General features: G+C 36.5%; 1 protein-coding gene across 1 annotated transcript in view; it reads right to left on the bottom strand.

The window, feature by feature from the left end:
* The window catches only part of LOC107086052 (membrane-associated phosphatidylinositol transfer protein 2-like), a 101,124-nt gene extending 95,685 nt beyond the window's left edge, over positions 1–5,439 (bottom strand). The window contains exon 1 of the mRNA XM_015376787.1: positions 5,162–5,439. The gene's annotated coding sequence lies outside the window, so the exon portion shown is untranslated. The remainder of the gene's footprint in view (positions 1–5,161) is intronic.
* Between the last annotated feature and the right edge of the window lie 932 nt (positions 5,440–6,371).

Raw genomic sequence — 6,371 nt, forward strand, 5'->3', positions numbered from 1 at the left:
AATGCACTGAGTTGCCGCCATGTGATTGGCTGCTTAGAAATTAAGTGTTAACGAGCAGTTGGACAGGTGTACCTAATAAAGTGGCCGGTGAGTGTATTTGTGCATTGTAACTTTGGTGTTTTGTAATTGTAGATTTTTTTAATCTGTCACAATTACAAAAAAAGTTACACCTCTTCAAATTCTTGAGTACAAGTACACAAATTGTGTTCTGTGAGTTTTGTTAGAACAATAATGCTGATGCCAAATGCCAACATTTTTTACCTTTTAACTCAACTTATTAACTTTTTAACATCAGTTTTTAAATGTGCAAATATCTTTTTACCTTTTCAATGCAAGAACCTTTTTTTCAACTTAATTTTTAAGTAGGTTACATATCATCCTAGGCCTCATCTAATTTTTCAAATGCCAAAATGACATGTACTGCCATGTAGTAAGATCTTTGCTGAGTTGTGTTCTGAGACCTCACTGAGGGATGGGGGGACTCCCCTGTACAGGAGAGCGGAGGACCTTTCCTATTCAGCCAGGCCAACAATTCCCTTTAACGAACACCCTTTAAGACAATTAGATGGACATAGGGCATTGCAGGCTAACAAATGAAGCCAAACAATACATAATGAAACCGTATCTTCTATTTACATGCAACATTGTGTGCCTTGTCGCTTTATATATTTTTTTACCCTATAGATATTGGAACAAATTGGGCTATAATTAATGTTCATTTACTGTTACTGCTTTCATATAAGTAGTTTTTCAAAGAAATTATATAAAATATAAGGGTATTACAACACAATGCTAAAAATAAAATGTATATGTGTTTTTGTCCTTATATAATAATTTATTCAAGGTTTTTTTAATTGAAAAGATGGTATATTTTGTCAATATATGGTTTTCAATTAAAATGCTATTCATTTTTGATACAATAATTAATTACAGACAGTGTAATTAACTCAATTGAAAGTTTGAATTGCTTCATGCACATATGGGCTAATATTTTGTTCCGGGCCAAGGCTGTCAGGTGGCCTGTATTCAGATACTTCTTTGGGGAAAAACACATAAAACATCAAATTTTAAAGAATGAAGACACCATTTGTGCAAAATGACATGTTATAACTAAATCTTTAAGGGCTATCACATACATTTAGAAGAGATTTGGGTAACAGCAGTTATTATGGGTAAAAAAGCTCTGCGTGTGTCCACACTAACAACATACACAGACTAAACCATCACCTAAATACAACAGAAACAATCTAAGAAGGTGTCCAATAAATAGATGACTTATATATGGGATATATCTCCTCCAAGCCTGAGAAGCTTTCTAATTCTTTTAAGCAAACTAAAGCTGTTTGTAACTTCTGTAATCAAGCTGCAATCATTTGATCGTCTCAAGGTTTTATGATACAAAACACCTATTTTCACTTTTAAAAAGCTATTTTGTTGAGGAATTTGTTTATAGAGTCAATAACTGCTGCTTTCATCAACTGTTTGATGCAACGTCTTTTAAAAGATGTCGATGTGTGCAAAAATGAAAACCTTTTACTTCTTTTTTCTGACTGGCAAAGATATGGACTGGATTGCCGAATCTTGCTGTCTTCAGTGCTCCAAGTCATACATCTCTGTCAGCTTTTCAGCCTTCTGTAATGGAATTGATTGACAGGGACCAGACAGCGGGGAGGTTTTTCTCAGACGAGAGGAAAAAGAGATCATTTAGTAAGAAACAGTGATCCTGTGCTCAACTCTTGTCGTCATTTCTGGAGTTTATTGTTAAAACATTTATTAATGCAATAAGTTACATTTGGATTTCATTAAAACCATAAATTCATTTATTGAGTTAAAACAAAATACAAAAAATGACTTCTACCACACCAGCAGCATGACATTATTTGTCATAAAAACGCTGCATGCAACCAAAGTGAGTAACTGGTATAATAATAAAAAAAACTACAATCATAATTTGATCATATAACTTTAAAGTAGGCTAGTTTTTTAAATTGTGTAATCTTATGACTATATTCTGGTAAAATACTCGTAATGTTACAGTTTTATTTTAACAAATTTAACACTGTGACTTTATTTTTATATTTTTACAACTTATTCTCATAATTTTGACTAGTTAATACGATTTTCTTCTCATAATATTATGGCTGTTAGGAATCCAGTTTGTGTGGCCTGTTTGTGTGTTTCCTTTTTCCACCACCAGGGGGTGCCCTGTCTTCGCTGTCCCTCCCTGCATACCTGCGGCTCATTGGATCATTATCTGGAGGAGTATTTGAGCAGTGGACTGTCACTACCTCGACGCCAGAGTGTTTGCCAGTTTTGGGTACTCTAGCCAAGCTGTTTCTCTGAGTCTAACGAGTTTTTTGTCTTTCCTCTCCGGCGGGAAGCTTTCCTGTGTAACTGGATTCCTGGACTTTCTCCCCCCTGGAAGGAAAATCCGAGTTACACTGAGCAGGGGAAAACTTCCTCATGTTCCGTTCAAGTACCCATCGGAAATCCGAGTGACAGTCCGCTCTACTACTCCTCCGGGTCCAATACATGTCTACCTGTCCGCCCTCCAACGTGTGCACTATTCTCTGGATTCCCTGAACTCACCTCTGAACTTCCTTCTCACTTCCAGTTCCGGGTTACCAGCTCACTGAGTTCCAGATCCAACTCCTGCATTACTTCCTCAATAAACCTGTTAAACGTTTTTCCGAGCTATCTGAGTGGTTTCTCTGCATGTGGGACAGATTTGTTAAAACGATCATGACAATGGCTTTATTTTTGCCATTAAAAAAGAAAAAGATTCATAGATCTCTTTGTATGGCGCTAAAACTTGGTCGCGAATAACAACTTCAGGTAATTCAAAAAATTGTTAAAATAGAAATCAATAAAAATTAAAATCCTTAATCCTTATTTATATTGATATACTGTATGTATATATATATATATTGTTTATTCTTCTTAATGCACCTTTTTCCTCCTTGTTTGCACCTTCTTCTTTAATTACTATGCCAATATGTGACGAGTGAATTTCTCCGCTGTGAGATCAATAAAGCTCATCTAATCTAATCTAAAAGGCTTAATAGCAAAATAAGGTAAAATCTTAGTAAAGGCATACAATATAACCTTTATATCATTACCTACTTACAGTTAGTTATATTATGGATTCATACTATACTTGACTCTAGGGGTGCACTGATTGATTTTCTTTTCCTTCATTTTGGGAGATGTATGATTGGCCGATACTTATATGTGAAACTGATATTTTCCACTCATCCTTTCTGTTTCTGCAAGGATCTGAAAATCACAGACTCAATGCTAATATTTAAAAGGTGATATTTGAGGATTTTTTATTGTTTCACAGGTACTGATTAAAGTCCTTCAGTAAGATTTAGGGCTGAAACAAATAATCAGATTAATCGTGATAAATCGATTATTTAAATAATCGTCAACTAATTTAGTAATGGATTAATCATGAAATGGAGTATAGAGACTCTAAAATGTGTCTTTAGCTAAAAGAGTGACCCAAATTATTATAAATTATTAATATATATAAATATATATATATATATATATATATATATATATATATACATATATATATAAAACATTTTGCATTTAAAATAAAAGAAATCAATAAATGTTTTCTCCTTCTCAATATAGTCCATCCAGAACTCTTAAAGTAGAAAAGTTTTAGTTCCACCTGGTTTAATTTTGTAAAAAATCTTCTTTAAGGAACCTTTTGCTATCCCATTATTAATCGATTAATCGAAAAATCAACAGATTAATCGATTTGCAAAATAATCGTTAGTTGCAGCCCTAGTAAGATTAGATTCAAATATTAAAGGTGTCTTGTGCTCTTATAACAACTGATGGTTTAAGTAAGTAAGTTAGTTAGTTAGTTAGTTAGTTAGTTAGTTAGTTAGTTAGTTAGTTAGTTGTTCCAAACTAGAATCGGCATATCAGGCTTTTAGAAGATTGAAAATCGTTGATCGGCCAGAAAACATGACGCGTTGCATCCATACCTTCACAAAGCTGCTGGATTTATTCATATAACACAAAGGTTTACTGTATTTGATAAATTACTTTTTCATAAAAAAAATAAAACCATAAATAACATGAAAAATGAATCAAATACATGTCATTGGAGGCAGAGAGGAACAATATATCAAAAAGGAGTATGATAAGAAAAAGCTGGAGGCAGATTAGAAGCGTACAGCCTATTTATTCCCACAGTGAATCTAGAGGAGGCTCTGATCGCCGCAGCCGAACCCGCAGGAGAGGATTTCAGAGTGGGAAGCAGAATCTCACAGTTTGATGCACCAGGATGCATCTGGTCGACTTGTTCGGCATATGGAGGAGTCCTGCTGCTCTAACAAGATCCCCTGACTGGTTTGTCTCTGCATTCGTTAATCAGAACGCACCAGCCAGCAGGCCCAGTGACTAACACAACATATGCAACAAGTCCACATACTGTAGAAACAGACAGACGGGGGATTTTATTTACAATGCATTCTGCTCGTATGCCCAGCTGGTACGAAACTCAGCTGCAAATCCAGATTTCCTAAACAGCGTGACTCAGAGCGGTCATAAACGTATCGTATTTGGTCATCATGTTTTTTTAATCCCACTGTTTGGCATCAGGAGTGAATCATAAACCAGCACAGATGACAGACTATCACAGGGGACATCGTTACTAGACAGACGCAGTTAAAAATACACGCCTTAACTGAAGACATTTGCTCCAAAAACAAATACATTTAAAGATACTGTTCAGTAGATTCAAAAATAAATATTTCCACAGTAATACCAGCTAAATAAGAGCTTGTAAAATGGAACCTTCCTGAGGCAAACTTTCCCCCCCTAAGAATTGCATTTCTCTCTTTCCTTTTTTTTTTTTGCAGTTCAGATGGTTGGTCAGACGGTGGGTGTTTGGGTGTCTGAGGGTTGTGCCATCAACAGCAGCTGTTACTGGGGGAGCTACGATCGCCCCGCTCTGTGACACACAAACGCAGCCACTACATGTTTCAATCCTGTCAAATGAAATGTGAGTCGCTTGCCCTTTTTTTCCCTACAGCTGCCACATCTGACAAGCAAAACATTAAACCGCCTCCACCTGAACGCCACCATGCAGAGCGCAGAGTCCAACAGGCAGCATGGAACAGGTGTAAGAAATGTTTACCTCTCAGCTACTGGACACATCCATGGAGCGAAGGCTTAGGGGCCATTGAAGATCCAAATCCTAATGAGACTCCCAGCTCATGCAGCCGCCCCCCCCTGCGTGCCACATCCCCAGTTCTTCCAGCTCAGCGGTCGGTAAGCAGACGCCGGCTTGAAGCCTCTCTGCTCAGGAAGGCGTTTCCTAAATCCTTGCAGAGGAAACGAGTGAAGCTGTAGGTTCTGTCTCTCCTCCACCTCTCTTCTCCCCTCATCCGTGTCTCTCCCTCTCCTTGCCGTCCCCACCTCCCCATCGCTGAGGAAGCTGAGTTACCATGGAGATGCATGAGGCCGGAGCCTGATTGGTAATGGCTGTTGTGATGCAGCGAGTCTGGCGGCGCGGCCCACCAGATTGATTGCCTTTTCAGTGGGGATGGTTGTGTAACAGCGAGCCCGGATCAGCAGATACGAAGGAATTTATTCTCAGTTTGTCTCAGAGTGAAAACTATGATCAGCTGAAAGTCGCAGCTCTACAATTAATAAGTGAAAATATCTAAAAAAGTTCAAAAAAGATCCTTGAATGTCGTTTAATCTTGATTTCATGTTAGAAATTATATAAACGGATAATTTGTATTTACTTTAAATAAAAATAAATGTTATAAAATATATTATTTAATAAGCCAGTAGACCCTAAAATCTGTGAACTGATGTTATGCTGTGCTTAAATAGCTGTAGCACTAATGGATTTTAATGTCAGTTGGGTAAATAATTCAAAATGAGGTGTGAGCGTCGTCTAGGATGCCAAACAGACACTTATGAGATTATTTTGGTGGATGGAGGATAGAATCTATGGGAGCATGTGAAAAAATACCCTTTAGATATCTGGTCGAAAATTAACTTTGATTTTGAGTAAATCCTGTTTTTGTATTAAATTAGCAAATCTAACATTAAAATATCTGCAAAAAGAATAAACCCCGAAGATTTTGACCATTTGTGATGGGAATAATAATGAAATTAATCACTGGGATCATTACATTAAAATGAGTTGTTCAAAGGATTCATTCACCAATAGCTCAGTTCATGCAGCTGCACTTTTGATTTTTACAGCTTAAAGTTGTAGGGAAATCATATTTTAATGTCAAATCATTCTGGCACAAACACGTATATAAATGTACTCTTTATCAGACCATATTGTCTCAAAATGTAAGAAATTTCTATTTAAAAAAAATCCTGTT

Source organism: Cyprinodon variegatus, unplaced genomic scaffold (genome assembly GCF_000732505.1).
Source record: "Cyprinodon variegatus isolate N-32 unplaced genomic scaffold, C_variegatus-1.0 Scaffold142, whole genome shotgun sequence".
In the NCBI taxonomy this organism is placed as follows: Eukaryota; Metazoa; Chordata; class Actinopteri; order Cyprinodontiformes; family Cyprinodontidae; genus Cyprinodon; species Cyprinodon variegatus.